Source organism: Lissotriton vulgaris, chromosome 11 (genome assembly GCF_964263255.1).
Source record: "Lissotriton vulgaris chromosome 11, aLisVul1.2, whole genome shotgun sequence".
Classification (NCBI taxonomy): Eukaryota; Metazoa; Chordata; class Amphibia; order Caudata; family Salamandridae; genus Lissotriton; species Lissotriton vulgaris.
In genome coordinates, this window is record NC_141699.1 from 1,007,873,381 (window position 1) to 1,007,891,175 (window position 17,795).

Genomic DNA, 17,795 nt, shown 5'->3' on the forward strand with positions numbered 1-17,795 from the left:
AAAACTAAGCAGTCTGGTTAGTGGCTGAGAGCATTTTGTTTTTATAATCACAGAATTTCCATTCAATCTATGAGCTACAGGCAATTTGATATCTTATCAGGATTCACATGTATCCAGCCAAAATGGCGCCTCTTGATTCAACGGTTCAAGCTGTCATCTTCTGTGCATTCCTTTAACATCCAAAAGTCCAATACGATAAGTGAAATTATAAATTTGGCTTAAGACCAAAACCCCAGTGTTTTATGTGAAGAAGCCAGACTTCTCTATCGGAATACTAAATGGGTAGCAAACTACATTCGCTTTTCCTGCAGACAATGCTATACCACATGTAGTTCATTATCGAGGGAGGAGAATGGTCCCATACTGCAAATGAGAAAGATTAATGGCCTAATTATGAGTTTGGTGGTCTGAGGACTGCCAAATTCATGGTGGCGCAGTGGTGGCAGCCCGGCCACTGCTGCACCGGTGGTCCAACTGCCTGAATACAACTTGGGTGATCGGACTGCTATGGCACCACCCCAACCACCAGGGATCAGAGATCCCTGGCGGTGGCGTGGTGGTCTGAGGGAGGCAATATGCTTGGTGGTGCCCTGTGGCACCACCAAGCATATCATGACTTTCCTCACCGCCAGTGGTCTCATGGAGGTACTTGTGAAATCAAGAAGGAGGATCCCCTGTAGCTTATGACAGGGAGGGGGATCTTGACGTTAGAAAAGAGGTTGGAGTCCCTGTCTTTACCGTGGCAGCCTAGAATTGCTGAACCATTTCTCTTAAGCAGGGTTTAGGTTCGGAAGTAAGAGTAATTCTCCCTATCCTTGTAACAAATGAATAACACAAGCAAGGCAGAGTAGACAACTAGCACAAAATCAATTAAACTCGAAAACAAACTAAGCAAACAATTTTTGTCAATTAAAAATAATCATACAATTTATTCTTCACCTCCCAAACAGGGTTACATTCTAAAACATAATAAAAACCACTTTTAAAAAAACCCACCAGCAGTGGTGATACAGTAGATATATGTACAGTCAAAAGTGAAACAGTCGACGCGGCGTTTCGGTGCTTTTTCGATCTTGACACCTTCTTCAGGACATTTACAACATTTGACTCGGTATCTGTGTTACTAATGGGGAGAGCCTTTCAATTCCTTTCCACTGTATTATGGACTTCTCAGGTATTTACTATTTCTCGGGCTTCAATGTAAATAGTAAAATATTCTGTGCGCACGGAGGGGCCACCGTTGATGGGAGGAATGACTTCTTAGACTCTTTGGACCTGCTATGATATCAGGTGAGTCTTATTAATTTGTAGAATTGATGATCTTTGGTAATTCAAAACTTCTCTTAATAAATTGAAGAGGAAATCTTTTGGTGAGAATGCGGCCTCCCTGCTCCTCCGTGCTCTCGTCTTCGTGAAAATTCATGGAGGTACTTACTCCATTAAACTGCTGCCGGTGAGTAAAGAATGGGGGCCCTAGAAATCCCCCTCTTTGCCCTGTGCATGGGGGTGCATGCAGGGGGCACATGTTGTGCTCGCCTGTGTGCATGCATCCCATTCCTGCATTGCACGGCCTGCACAGTTCATTCCATTCAGGAGCGTGCACGGGCAGTCACACGGCAGTGCAGTTTAAGACTAACATATGAGCCTTTAGGCTGCACCGCAGCGGGACCGCTTGGCCGCCTGCCAGACTACGATATTAATCTGGCGGGCGGGCAACGACTCGGTTTGACTTGTGAAGTGCGGCGGTGGCAGCCTGTTCCCACACTGCCACACACTTACTTGGGTTCTAAGAGTAGAAGATGCTCCACCATAATGCAACTTGTGTATAGTCTCATGGGTGAGACCAATGCTCAGCCTACATTTTTTCTTTTCTAAACAATTGGTGCCATTTGCTTGAACATGGTTTAAACGAATACACTCTTAATGCTAGAATTTATATACAAGTGCAAATGTCAAAAAAGCGCCAAGATGGGTTTATTCAGCCCGATGGCTGGCAAGAAAATCACAACGCAAAACATGTTGGCTTTTAAAAATGTTTTGAAGACACAGCACCTCAACAAACCCTGAATGAAATAATGTTTCTTCCAGACTCTCAGTATCAGTCCAACTTGAAAACAGCAACCTTTAAAAAATATACTTACAAACCTGGATATTAACTTTGGAAAACAAATTTTAACCTATCCCATCTATTTTATACTTCTGTTAATCAAACTTGGATCTACCTAGGGCCTTGTTAAAAGTGCACAAAGTATGTCACTTGAAAATTTGTGGTGATCTTTGACTCAAACGTTTGCTATTTCAAATGAAAAGGTGACAAATTATTTTCTGTCACATGAAGAAACTTTAAAAGTTGCAACATGTGCTGGAAATGTTAAACCTTCTAGCTCCTCACTTGATTGCACTGTGTATGTCTACAAAATCACTAGTTGGGATTCAACTTTTTCCAGAGGTCTGAATGGGCAGATTGATGTAAAACAGTGTAGGTACTTTTCTCCCTATAATCAGGAAACCATTTTCTGAATTCAAGGCATCCATTGATGCCTTCCAGAGTAGAGATCTTTACTTAATTCAAGTGAACTAATCAACCTGTCATACATGATGGCAATGGCTTGTAGTAGAAATGACCAGAACTGGAAACTAGTTGTTCAGGCCACGTGAAGTGATTTGGAAGCAAAATTCAGAGTATGTTTTGTACTGTTCTATTTGATCAAGAACATGCAATTTTCTGTAAAAAATGAAAAATTAACAAATAGATCTAATATTAAGTTAAAAATAAGAGTTAATTGAAACCCTCACGAATATTTGAATTTTTAATGCCTCAAAGGAGACATAAGACTGCTGGGCTCCTCCCCGTGAAGTCGTGTGTCCCCCCACCTACCGTTAAGGCCTTGTTTCATGGTAATAAATTCCGATAACTATGTTGTTGTATCCTGCTTCCATTGAAGCCTTTACCGCAAATGACCGGATCGCAATCCAGTTATTCGCTGCTGTGATATCACCACATTGGTTAGCTGAAGTGATTAACCGCTGTTGTGACGTCACACAGGGAAAGCACTCACTTTCTTTGTTCACTAGGAACTCTGGAGATCCGAACATGACCGCAGAATGGTGGTTGGTGGTCTCACCTGAATTCTCCCACCTCTCCTGGTTCTCCACAGATCACAGGGCGATGGGAGAATGTTGGTAATGCTGTTCTTGTGCCAGTCCCCTTCTCCTCTCAGCGCGTGTCTACAAAGAGCGCTGAGGAGAAATTAAGCCACGCTGACAAGTAGGCCTCACAGAGCCGCTCTCAGTGCCGTTCTGACTCTCCACTCAGTGTGAGAGCGTATAGTGCAGCCTTGGACAAGGAGTGGGTGGGACCGCACAGAGGGTGCTTGGCAGGAGGTCTGGAATTTTTTTGACCAATTATTTTAAAGGGGCGGATGGCTAGATATATCCATAGTGTGCTGTGGGTGTGTGTCATATAGCTGGTATGATTTTCAGTTTGAGGGGGTGATTGGTTGTACACAGGTTGGAGGGTTGGGTGGGAGGTAAAGTTTTTATTTTTATTTTTTAAATACCTTTCTCTTTAATCCATGTGATTTATGACTCTCCAAATAAGCCTATTCATTTTTGTTGGAGACTGTGGCCGATGATTTTGGGAGTGAGGGGGCAGTTTGGATAACTGTGCATAAGGGGGATGCTTTTCATCTCGGGGTTCCAAGTGACATCCTAGACAACTTGATGTTCATTCTCTTTGTCCATTTGGTGTTACCCAGAATCCCGCCGCGAATAACATACCTTCCCGATATTCAGTTAATCACCTATAATTCTATATGTAATAGTTGAGGTCGTATAAAATTGTGATTTTTTTTCAAAATAAAGTTCCTAAAATGACAAGCCCTACAAATGCGTACCTCCAATTTCCTTGTCAAAAAAATGTAAAAATGAAGCATTTCTCAAGAAAACCGTTCTTTTGACTGTAACTCTTTTTGAGCTTATATTTAACAATTTAATTTCTGAGATCAAGACCCTTCAAGAGATGGCAGTGCCCATTTACCATGTGTTTGATCACACTTTTTTCTTATTTTATTTTTTTAGCCTGTGTATTTACGTGGCCGTTATGTTTTGATTAACAAACCAAGATAAAATGGCTTCATCATAATGGCAAATATTCTGCAATGTGAAATGTTTATCCATACTCCTTTTACCCGAGTATGGTAATGTCTACATTTTTGTGCCTGGGCTTGGGAATTGTGACTACAGAGTGGCTTGCGTCAGGGGAAGGTTAATGGCCACAGAGGGACCAGGGGGCGGGGTGAAAATGTTACTGTGTACAGACATCTGCCTGCAGATAACATCGACAGCGGTTACAGATGTAAATCGCAAATTACTTTTCTGGTGAAATACTGTCTTTCAGTGATCTGAGATTAGCACAAGATGGGAGGAAATCGTCATCCGCTCTTGTCGTGAAAACAAATACACATTGTTGGCTGAACTGCTGTGTGCACTAAAAAAATCACAGAAGCTGCAATTTGTCATAGTTTTAATTTGTAGCTAGATGGTAAACTCATATTGTGGACCATACACTCGAAGAAAAATGAGAAAGTCAGAAAAACAGGCTTCCTTGATTTAATTTCCACTGTATATGTACAAGTTTAGTTTTCGGGGGATTCACAGAAAACCAGAGTTGGTGGTCAAGCCTTCTACATCACTCCTATAGCGTGGAATGAGGTGCCACTACACATAAGAGACGCCTCATTTCTTGAATTCCGCAAGAAGCTATAGACCTGTCTTTTCGAGAAGTCCCACTAGGCTCTAGCTTTGGCTAGACTCACACTTGCTCAGTACCAGGATACCCCCGGGGTGATAGTGGGTCCTACAAATCGGCATAAGATAACAGGAAAGCCCTAGGAACACCCATAGATATGTATATAAATCATAGATTCTGTGTGTCCAGCTCTTATTCATCTACACTTAACCATATGGATTGTCTGCAGATGTGCATTTATTGGGAATTTGTGCACTTAACATTTTTGTATTCGCTGGAAAGTGAAGTGACGACCGCATCAAGTGCGTGTGGAACATCATATGCCCAACACTTAATCCTACCTATTTTATGAAGTATAACTTTGTTTGCAATGTTCATTACAAATGTTGGTCAGTTCCCGCAAAGTTGCAACTTTTTGGGTGTTCACACTTTTCCGAACGGCCACCCACCTCACGACCCCTGGGAACACCAATGTGTGCTACCTCTGCCACATAATTTAGTACCATGAATGATCTGAAAGTATTGTGGCTCTTTCAAAAGGCTATGTGCCTGATTGATTACAGCCTTGGTGGTGCTGTGCCGGCACAGCACCGCCAAAGCTGTGCATGGTCTGTCTGCCAGATTACAAATTCAACTCGTGTCTGGTAGGCTTTTTTTTTTTTTTCGCTGTTCCCACAGCGCTGCCCTGAAAACAGGCACCACAGTGTGAATGCAAAAGCAGTTCCAGCACGGCATGGACTGTGAAGTCCATGCTGTGCTGGAACTTGGGCTGCATGCAAACCGAGGGGCACATCTTGTGCCCCCCTGAATGCATCCCCATGGCGACGGGTGCATGGTGGCCTTTAGGGCCCCCTTTGTTTCCCCACCGCCAGCCTTTTCATGGCGGGCTCACTGCCATGAAAAATGCAAAAGAATAGGGAGCAAAAAAACGATACCAGTCCAGGGAGGCCTTGGCCTGGCAGTTCAGGCTGGACTGTTCCCATTGGGCGCAGGGTCAAGACTAATTTGCATATGGCTGGGTTCAAACTGGAGTGGCATGGGGAGCAAAAACAGATAGATTTAGGCTCAGATCTCTGTACTGGGGTGAATGTATGACATTGTTCTGCATTCTGTCCATCAATTGTTCTTTTTGCATTTGTCACCCCGAGTGGAACGGGTATGCCCAGACTTGGGTTCCATGCTCTCCATGTCGCTGGAGTCAAGCTAGCCTGGCTGATGGGGTGAAACCCCCAAACCGGTCCTAGGATGCTAGTCTCCAGTCCAGGAAGGACCTGACCTGGCAGTTCAGGCTGGACTGTTCCGATAGGGAGCAGGGTCAAGACTGATTTGCATATGGCTGGGTTCAAAACTGGAATATCATGGGGTGCACATAAAACAATGGATTTAGGCCCAGATGTATGTACTGGGATAAATGTATGACATTGTTCTGCATTCTGTCCATCAATTGTATTTTTTTTTAACTGCCATGAAAAGGCTGATGGTGGGGAAACTCTTAATATGCTCGGTGGACCTCGGCATTCCCGCCTTGCATATTGTATACCCCTGTCCGTTGCACCACCGCCCGGCAGCAGCAGTTCCCTTGCGAAGCTGGCACAGCAGTGACGGTCTGAATGGCCGCCTCATAGTATGGCAGCTGTAGGTCTGCCACTGATGTGCAACTGCAAGTCTGGCGGTCAAAGACCGCCAGAATCGTAATTTGGCCCTGTTTCGAATCTGCGTATAGTTATGCCTAGTTTTCTTTTCTTTAACCTTCTAAGCAGAATCTGAGCTCACTGAAATTTATGACTCAGACTTTGTAATGAAGTGTGCCCAATAACAGCTTAGCTCAACACCTCAAATGTCTTTCATCCAATCTACACTGGAAAACAATAGATGATAATATATGGAATAAAGTAACCTCTACTGTTTATTATATAGTTATTCCAAGTCGCTGAGGCGTCCTGTAACAGTCTAGAATAAAGATGCAGCCAAGTAAGTTAATGAAGAACTTGCAGCTTGAAATTAAATGCACCAATGTGCAAATATTACCATTTTGCAAAAAACATAAGTAATTTAATGTAAGTCTCTTTCAAACATGGCTGTGGCTCAGAATAAGTGGCGGTACAAAAGGGGGTGGTGATGGACGGAGCATCTGAATCAATCAAACACTCACACCCAGTCAAAAGATCTGGGTTTAATCCATCACCGTTCTTTAGCCCACTCTGCCACCCCATTTCAGACATGGCTGTATGCAAATCAGTCTGACCCTGTGCCTCATGGGAACAGTCCTGCCTGAACTGCCAAGCTATGTCTTCCCTGGACCGGAAAAAAGCTTTCCGAGGATCGGTTTCTGGCATTCCAGCCGTCTTCAGCCCGGCTTGCTTGAATCCAGTGGCAAAGTGAGCAAGGGACTCACGTCTGAGCATACCCTGCCACACTTATGGCAGCCAAAAGCGGTACAAAAGGGGGTGGTGATGGACGGAGCATCTGAATCAATCAAGTGGCAGCATTAATACATACTCCTGCTGCTTTCTCTTAATCTCTAGCTGTGCAAAATATAAATGCACTGCCTAAAATGTATCCTTCTTGCAAAGTTTCAGTTTGGGGCAATCTCAAAAAAGCATATTCTGCATTTCATTGTTCCAACGGCTCATCAGTTGTCATTTTGCTCTATCACCTGGTTCACACTTTCTGTTGGCTCTGCCAAGCATTGTGGTGTCACCACTTAACTGTAATAAAGTTAAGAAGATAAACCCATTTCCTTATTACATCAGTGTAGTGATGTTACAACTAGACTGGGATATAGAAAATAGATATAGCACTTAATGGACATATTGCTGACTTCCTTCAGTGGTTCCCAGCATGTGGTCTGGGACCCCAGAGGGTCTACAAAACCTCCTCTGGGGATCAGTGACTGCTAAGAAAATAGAATAGTATTAACCAATAAAGTATTTCAAAATAATGAAGCTAAATGTACAATTCAAAATGTTAACACATACTGTAAATGTGAAGGAATTTGAAATTGGAGGCTAAAAATTGAATTCGTATTCTCAGATTAATTCGTGGGAGCACTGCAGGTGTATCAAATAAAATATAGTATGGCCTCAATTAAGCACCAACGGTTCTATTAAAATGTCTTTTTATATATATTTATGTGTTTGCAAATTAAATACAATGTCATCATTTGTGTATTTTTTAGATGAATGCTTTTATCTGTATTTTTGTGTATTGTTTTGTTCAAATCTGTGACGGTGCTTTGGCTGGGGTTTCTGACTTCTAATAAGGACTCAGTGGAGGGGGTCCCTGGATTCCAATAAGGATTTAGTTGCGTGTCCCGGGTTCCCGTAATGATTAAGTGGGGGTCCCCAAAAGTAAAAATGTTAAGAACCACTGTTTTACATAATTATATTGAATATACAAGGGATTCTTGCAAAGTCCAAATGCTGAGAGCAGTGTGACTTGTTTGACTCTGCTAGTGCCTTGTGTGCTATAAACGCAAAAAAGCAATCTCCTCACTTAGTCTAAAATAATGTCTCATGCTGGTAGCAATGCTAAAGTAGTTTGTTTAATGCGCATAGGTATAATTATGTTTATTTATTTTTTTATTTATTTAGTTCACCTGTGTTTTTTGGCCAAGGGCCTTGCTTGTAGCCACATGTGAATCCTCTGCGGACTGAAATGCAATCCTAGATATCCGTTTAGGAAAGAACATTTTAATTAGATGTAATCTCCAACATATAGATTGCTCTGCACCCAACTCCAGAGATCTCCCCTCTCTCTATTGCTGTTTAATGGGAACATTTGCTCTATGACACTGGTCTTAAAGCGATATCTGGCATGCTCCCGAAAGAATCGCCATGGTGACTAAAAACATTTTACTGCACGGCGGCCAAGTCAAGCATTGCAGAGTGCCAGTTCCCCATATTCCAACGTGGGAAGGAGCTTCCTTTCTCGATCGTGACAAAAGATGCTACCTCTGGGGAGCAAACCTGACCCGCCTGCCTGAGAAAAATACTACGTCTGGATGGCAGAGCTGACCTGCCTGCCTGAGAAAATATGCTACCTCTGGGGAGCAACCCTGACCCACCTGCCTGAGAAAAGATCTGGTAGCAGACCTGACCCACCTGCCTGAGAAAAGATGCTAGGTTTAGGTAGCTCACCTGACCCGCCTGAGAAAAGGTGCTACCTTTGGATAGTAGACCTGACCCACCTGAGAAAAGATGCTTCCTCTGGGTAGTAGACCTGACCCGCCTGAGCAAAGATGCTACCTCTGGGGAGCAACCCGGACCCACTTGCCAGAGAAAAGATCTGGGAGCAAACCTGACCTGACCCCCCTGAGAAAAGATGCTACCTTTGGGTAGTAGACCTGACCTGCCTGCCTGAAAAAAGATGCTACCTCGAGGTAGTAGACCTGATCTGCCTGAGAAAAGATGCTACCTCTGGGGAGCAACTCGGACCCACCTGCCAGAGAAAAGATCTTGGAGCAGACCTGACAAGACCCCCCTGAGAAAAGATGCTACCTCTGGGTAGTAGACCTGACCTGAATATATGACGTTACAATGAAAGCGTTTACAACGCATGCCTTTTCAACGTGGTCAGTTCAAAGACCACATTGTTACTACGCGTACCATTACAACACAAGGTATTACAACGACTTGCTGTAAGGGGGCGCTGGAGTTTGGAATAGTATAATTTACTATTCCATCTCCAGTCTGTCCAACAGTAGGGAAGGTGTTTGATTTAAAATTCAACACCTAAAGTCCCCTACTGCAAGTCGTTGTAATGACTTGCATTGTAATGGTATGCGTGGTAACCACGCAGTTGTTGTACTGACCGAGTTGTAATGGTATGTGTGGTAACAATGCAGTCGTCATACTGACCGCGTTGTAATGGCACCGCGTTGTACCGACAGCGTTGTAAACTGTTTCCCTCTCACCCGCCTGCCTGAGAAAAGATGCTGCTTCTAGGAAGTAGGCCTGACCCGCCTGCCTGAGACCCCACACAACCATATTGTACAATGCTGACCTATGGTTTGGGCCAAACATCAGTTCGGTGGTCAAAAAAATTAGCTTGCAGCGGTCCACCCTCTGGAAAAAGTTGTGGATCCTTCACACTGAGTATCGCTTAATGGCACAACCAGACACACCAGCCCCAAGCCGCCCAAAATGCTCACTTGTAGGCTACAAAGGCTACAGAATAAGACCGGCATAGAGCACTTGGGTATGTGGAAACCGAGTCCTGGAAACGAGCCCTGAACATGGGGAATCAAACATCAAATTAAAGCTTCTGTGCGATGGGTATAAAACCTGATGTAAGAATTGTAATATGCCAATCTTGTCCCACCACTATGTGCAGGACCGGCTTTAGGGCAGTGCGACCGGTGCAGCCGCACTGGGCGCAGACCTGCAGGGGAGCGCAGACCTCAGATGGGAGCGCTGTGTTTAACGATAACTTACGATTTAAAAGCAGCTGATGCAGAGTTCCTTGTGTGTCCAGATCTTAAGCAGAAATAAAAATTTCAAGATGGAGAGAGAGATCTGAATTTCGTCTAGTGGCAGTTTTGACTTGCCAAAAAGTAGCGCAGAGGGTTAATATGCCTGCTCTAAAGACCAGATCTGTATTTAAAGTGGATAGCTGAGTGGATTAGTAAAGCAAGCCATTACCAGAGCTTTAAAAAATATGAAATGCATGTGAGAAAGGGGCTATGGAGAGATGAGGGACCCCTTTGCTGGGTGGTACTGAGGGAATCTGGGGAGGAGGTCTTTGTGGGAGGGGGTCTCTAAAAAAGATTGTCGCACCGGGCTCCACCAGAGCTTAAGCCGGCCCTGACTATGTGGCATAGACGTCCTCATTTCATCCATCTCATCTGATTCGTTTTGTGTGTGTACATATTTATTTTATGAACACTAATACTTGAAGGCTTCTTGGCGCTGTCTGATTCTACTTTTATTCTACATGACTGCAAGCATGCCGTCTTTCATATGAAGGAGCAAGGCACCAAGCCATGTTGTAACGCTTTTGCAGGAAGGGGGATCATATGACCATGTTTTATAAGAAATAAAATACTCTCTGGAGTATGTTAAAAGGATACTTGCAAGTCAACCTGGAGTTCCATAACCTTCTAAAAGAACCAAACCTTTGGCCTCGCTCCTCTATATGGTCACAGAACTCCTTGGCGATTTGCAATATCCTTAATCAGCGACTGGAAGTATTTTGCCTCTTTTCTGATGACCAGAAGGCGGCAATGCTCACACTAGGTCTTCAGAAACCTAATATATAAAGCGTGCCATGTGTCCTATCTGGGCTTGCAGTGGCTTCGTGTACGCGCACAGTTGGCATGGGCCGTCCAGAGCCACAAACCTTGAAAGGCACTGAACCTTTGTATGAGGAAAGAACCCAACTCAATGTTTCAGAAAAGGCTCTCACTCAGGATGAACTTTGATTGACGGTGATTATCACCAATGGCAGCAACCGAGGAATACTGGCTTGAGATCTGCATTCCGCATTTGGGTGGAACCCAAATGCTCTCTTTTTCAGCCACCCTTGTATACCACTTAAAGGGCTGAAAGATGATATGCTGCCCTTTATAAAACTGCCTAAAAGGTGGATCATTTTGATAAACTCAGATCTATTGTCTTTATTATGAAAAAAGGCAAGTCTGTGCACAATCTGATTTCACTGCTCGGGTTGTGGTTTATTTTCATTTTGTATTTTTAACCATGAGAACTTTAAAAAAAACTCTCCAAGCAAGCCATCACAGTCATAGAAAGCTGATTTCCGGGTAAAACTGAAATACCTGTTTGCTGGAAAGTTATAACCGGTAGAATTGTGCAGTTTTTGTTCTGAAACAGGCTGGTTTCAGAGAATGCATTTGTCCCAATTTTTCTGAATCTTTCTCATAATGCGAACTCAGTTTGAATTTAAAAAAATTCCTTGTAGCAGCTACAGCTTTAACACGACGGGCAACTCTGTCACTGTTTATGTATCACTAGCTACTATGAGCAAGGCTTTTGATCCTTTGCATTCTGGGATTTCTAGTATTCTTAACCCCTTGGCCACGGCGGTAATTCCGCTGCGGCGCTGGGGGCGAGGGGGGCCGCGCGGCGCTGCCATGCTCGTGACGGAACCACTCCGTCACGAGCCAAGGGTGCGCTGTGCTTGTGACGGAGTGGTTCCGTCACGGCCCCGCCCGCTCAATAAAATGGCTGTGCAGGCGCGGAATTGACGCTGCGTAGGTGAGGTGGCTGCGCCGTGACGGAACCACTCCGTCACCAGCACAGCGCGCCGGTGGCTTGTGACGGAGTGGTTCCGTCACGAGCACAGAAGGGGTTAATACCATTATAAAATCTTGACCACAAGCCCCAGACTGCCAAGGAAAAACTTGGATTGGAGCAGCTAATGGAGTCTAGAGGTGGGAAAATTAGCAGGTATGATCTAACGTGTAATAGTAAAGTACACGTTCACCCGTGGGTATATTGACTCTGCTCAACAGATGTTTATTGTTAACTGACTCAATGGTACTCATTTGATCTGCCTCAGAAGGATGAAAGGCTGAGTGGACCCACCGGGATTTGAACCTGTGACCATAAGGTTGAACTCAGGACCCTACAGTGGAAGCCTTAGGTCACTAAGCCACCAGACCCGGCTTATTGATGGGGTGTAGGTAAAACATGCGTAGAGACTGGTATACAGAAGCCAGGTGGACACAATCAGACAGTGTTTCACATCCCACTGTAAAGTTGAATTTTTACATTACAAACACGTGCAATGCACACGTTTATAATTTCAGTTTTTTTTTTTTCTTGGCCAGAATTGCAAATGTCGTTTGGTCAGATTCTGGGATTGGAAGCCACGTTTCGGGATCCGTAAAATCCGAAATTCATTCACTGTACCAGTGCTTAATTTAAGCTGGTAGTTACAGGTGGGGCCCACCAGCACTCATTTTGGGCACCTGTTTTCCTCATCTGACAATGACCAGGGGACTTCAGAGAACCACACACGAGGGGAAAGGCAGAAGCTGAGCAAGATGGAAAATCAGTGACAAAGACAGAAAGCAAGAATGGAAAAGAACCTGAAAGAGAGGAAAATGGATGGGGAGTGTCTGGTGATGGAAGAAGGAAGCATCAGGTGGAATCAAGACTAGACAGCCTTTGTATTCAGCAGCCCCAACATTCCATAGCACTGTCTGCCTTCTGAGCAAAACTTTGGACACCGACACACATGGGCAGATTTACGACTTCTGGCGCATCTCTGCTAATCAGCAGAGATGCGCCAGAAGAGTTGCGACGCATCTGCCCACCCTTGCGCCACCACGCGGCGCACCGTGGCGCTCTGATGGGCAGATGCGTGACGCATGCTCTGTGGAAATTCGGCGCATTGCTGGAGTTGCGACGCAGCTCCTGCAAGGCTCAGGGGTGCCGCCCTATCTGTAACATGCTGCGTCAATCTTTACGTCTGCTTCAAGCAGGCGCAGGGTTTTAACGCAACATGGCCCTAAAAGTGACTGAGTGAAATCTTGTAGATTTCACTCAGCCACTTTTAGAAGGCGTTCCTGCACCAGAACGCCCCCCCGCGCCAGAACGCCTACATGTGGCGCAGGGCTTTACAATGTGACGCATCTCCCAGATGTGTCGCGTTGTAAATACCCTGCAGCATGGCGCTGGCTTTGCGCCGCCGCTGCGTCACAAAAGTGACGCAACAGCGGCATAAAAGAGGCACAAGGGCTTGTAAATATGCCCCCTACAGCGAGATTCATGAACGAAAAATCGTCTCGCAAAGGGCCAGATTCTCAGAATCTGGCTCTTTGCGAGCGCAATTTTTGCATTATGGATTCATCATCCAAATGCAAAAATCGCTATTTGCGAAATCGCATATTTGCGAGGAATTGCATTTAAGGAATCTCTATTAGAGATTCCTTAAATGCAATTCATTAACCAATTTTAAATTGCGAATTCGCAATATTTGGCCGCTATTTACCACGAAGTCTGACTTCGTGGTAAATAGCGAAAAAATAGAAAAAAGCACTTTAGTGCATTTTTCTCAGTTGCATGTTACACACACACATGTCCTTTGGACATGTGTGTGCGCAACACCTGTGTAAATGTGCATTTCAGGGGTGGCACCCTTGAAATCGCTATCTTATTTGCGATTAGCTAATTGCTAATCGCAAATAAGGAGTACTCCCCATTCATTCCTATGGGCCTTTAGGCCCATAGGAATGAATGGGGAGTCATTCCTTATTTGTGATTAGCAATTTGCTAATCGCAAATAAGGAATGTGTAGGAATCGCAATTTATTTAGCGTTTCCTACATGAATCCCGTTTTGCAACTCCTTAATAGCGATTCCTTAATAATCGCTATTAAGGACTCGCAAAACGGCTCTTTCATGAATCTAGCTGCTAGTCTTTTACAAATGAAGTCCTGGAAACTGGTTTCCTACACCAGTATATATTTCAGCTCGTTTCCAAAAATATATGCTATCATAACCCCATGTCATTTCTAATTCGCCTCCCAGGGCACAGGTCATTTTTCATTCAACCATTTGCTTCTCACAGTACTAAAAATAATCGAAATTATTTCGTGCAGAGTACAATTAAAATGGTGGGACGCGACAGACCTTATTTAACACCCTTTCTCAGAATTGATTTTTTTCAAAGTGTAAATGAGTACGGATCGCTGTAGAGTCAAAAATGGTAATGGCTCGGCTTCGCGAATGGGCGGATAATGGCGGCGCTCCCTGCTGGGACCGCATTACCTGTTATCCGAGCAGCATCATCATTACGCAGCTCTGGCCTGTGATCAGTACATGCCAGCACCCTTCATATTGATAAATGTGCTGTCGCCTCGCATCTGTGGGGAATGTTTTAGCAGCTGAGTGATGGAGAAGCGAGGCCGCCAGTCTGCAGCCCCCGACCGCATCCCAAGGCGCGCGCTTTTGTCGCCTGACAAGTAAATGTTTCTTGACTTCCCTGCGAGATAAATATATGTATTTTTTTCTCCGCTGCTGATGAAAGACGCTTGGCAAATTGGCAGTGGGACTCTGTGCGTTGCAATTTGTAGATCGCATTAAGAGACGGAGCATGAAATTACAGGGCAGACTACAGGTTACACGAAAAACAAAGGTTACCCCAAGAAGAGTAGTCATTTGAGAAACGCGGAAGGGTCTAAAGCATTAACAAGCCTCCAACGCGCTATTTCGACTGATGGGCAAGCTGTATTTCCAACACACCATGCATGGTCTAGAAACCTGGATCGAAAATATTTTTCAGTATACCTCAGTCTTCTCTTTTTCATGATCAGAAATATTAAGTTGAATCTTTATTTTACATTTTTTTCCCGTAGCGCTTCATGCTACATTTCTACCTTTTCTAAGCACTGCAAATTGCAGGTCTTTGCATTATCTAATTGGATGGCACCCAATTTACTTACCACCAAAGAATTAAAAGCTGCGTCAGTATTGTAAGGTGTAAGCTCGAAGCTTTTTTTCTATCAGTTAAATGCTCTGAAGTCCATGAAAGGGGGCATGTAGCACTTTATAAAACTCATACAAAAAATACCCTTGCGTCCTTCAAATAACCACGTTCCTCAGTGATCAGCTTTTAACTCCCTGGGCAATCCTTTTGGTTTCTGTGGAGGTTTTTCAGGTGCAAACGCTTGACTTGAAGCTTCACAGCAAGAGTTTTTTCCAGTGCATGAAACATGGACACGAATGTGACCCTGTTAAAAGATGGTGTGTCGTTTTTGAAAGCAAATCGACAGAAATGACTATTGCACACATACGAGGATCACATACAGGGCTTGAGTCGGGGTACCACGCGGGTGGACGGCGTCCCCCCCACTTATTTTACCGGGAGCTCGATAACTGGAGCAATTGGAGCCACACATTCACTCTTTGGCCTCTCTGGGGCGAGATCGGAGCTCATTCAGAACGCTGCTCACGGGCTGGCTTCTCTGATGCAATCGCATCTAAGGGGTGAGCAAGGGGAGGCAATGAGTCTGATGGTGCAAGCCACCTTTTGTGACGTCACTTCCGGTCGTGATGTCAGCGTACCCCCACTTCTTTTTTTAGGACTTGTGCCCTGATCACATACTAATATCACACTTTACAAATCGATACAAAATGTGGATGGTGGCCACGGTGCTTCCCGTTTGTGCAACAATAAATACACTATGTGCAGTTGTTAAAATTCCTGATGGAAAGGATGTGGCCTAACGGCCAGAGCTGTCAACTTTGTTGGTGGGGAACGAGGTTCGAGAATCTGCGTTGGCTCAACATCCTGTGATTCTGGGCAAATCACTTAATCTCCCAGTGCCTACCAAAAAATGAATGTGTAATGGAACTGGTGCTCATGTAAAGTGCTCCAATACCTCTGGGTCGAGTTTGTGCTATATAGAACTGCCCACATTTTAAAAAAATAATTTGCTCCCAGCTTGCTTTCCGTGGGCAGGATCCATGCTGGACTCTCACATTGTTCATTTCAGATTCATTGTAGTAAAACTAAGTCGGAACAATTTGCTTATCCTTTGATTAACCTCAAATCATGGCATTGATCCAGCCCTTCTGCAGAGCAAACCTACAAAATAGTCTTGCATTGAGCAATGTCTCTAAAAATTGTCACTTAAAATGTCACTGCTCCAGTCTGCTATCGGTCGTGTTGTAGCTAAACGTCTCCCAAACAAATAAGCATTTTCAATGCAATTGGTCTCGCCTTTGAGACCTTATATGTATTTAGCTATGCAGCACATTAGCCTGGGTGCTTAAACATCGACTGTTCTTTAGCATGGAGGGAAAGTAAGCACCAAACTCCATGACACACCTGGTATGGGAACATATGGAGAGAAATATTGCCTTTTAGCAGGAAATGATATAATCCAAAGCTCTGTTTTTAATTTAAAATAAGGGCCTTCGGTTGGCATATCACTGAAAATACAAGATTTAAAAAAAATATAGTCTACGGGTGCTCGTGGAAGACCGTTTCTATGGACTGGAATCTAGAGAATACTAAAGTGATTCTGGTATTTTACTGACCCCTGCTGGTCGTTTTCTATTAAGACAGTTAAATAGAGTTGCCAGAATTTTTGTTAAAAGAAAGTCCCTCAGCAGTAAGCAATTCTGGTATTTTACTAACCTCTGCTGTTCATTTTCTATCAAGACAGTTAAATAGAGTTGCCAGAATTTTTTTAAAGAAATAGTCCCTCAGCAGAAAGCAATTCTGGTATTTTACTGACCTCTACTGGTCGTCTTCGATCACGGCAGTTTAACAAGCAGAAATAAATTCTGGTGTTTCACTGACCTCTACTGGTCGTTTTCTATCAAGACGGTTAAATAGAGGCAGTTGAATAGAAAAAACTCCCAAAGCGGGAGAGACACCTCCTAGGGATGACCTCCAGAGCCCACAAAATACATATACATATAAGTATACACTTAAGTATATACAAGAGGTCCCAAATGCTCGACCTAAAAAGCAGAGACTGAATGACATGTGTGCACTCCACGTATTGCCTGTGGATGCTCTCTTGTCAGTAGAACAGGCACCCCAATGGAGATCTGCAGTCAGCATAAACTTGAAGGGTATGGAAATGTTCGGTGGTGACGTGTTCAATCTAGGTGACATGCTTACTACAAGCTTACATTTTGTATGGTTTGCATGTTAGATTCCAACAAAAAGCAATGTCTTTTTATTTATTTATTTTTAGATCTGCTATTATCAGTTTTACATGTGTCCTATTTATTTGGGACATGCTGGATGCACGTAGCAAATGCTCAATATACTTGTCATTTACTGAATGCATTTACATTATGCAAAACGTGTGTGGGATAATCTCACATCCACCACAACTTCACTTCTTACTTCATCTCAGGCAGAGACAGACTACCTCTACCCTCCCCCCTTTTTATTTTTGTTTTTATTTGAGTAAATTGTTACTCTTCACCCTGTTTGTTAATTATTTAGCCCTTCATCCAAAATTGTAATTGTCAATTACCTTTTCAGGTGTTATGTTACATGATGTAGTCCTGACTATGTCGTGGTGTGGGCCCCTGAATATGTTTGCAATACGCTGAATG

The 17,795-nt window shown here is 43.9% G+C and overlaps 1 protein-coding gene across 10 annotated transcripts in view; it reads left to right on the top strand.

The window, feature by feature from the left end:
• Positions 1-17,795, top strand: part of MECOM (MDS1 and EVI1 complex locus) — a 123,450-nt gene that overhangs the window by 78,505 nt on the left and 27,150 nt on the right. The window lies entirely within an intron of this gene.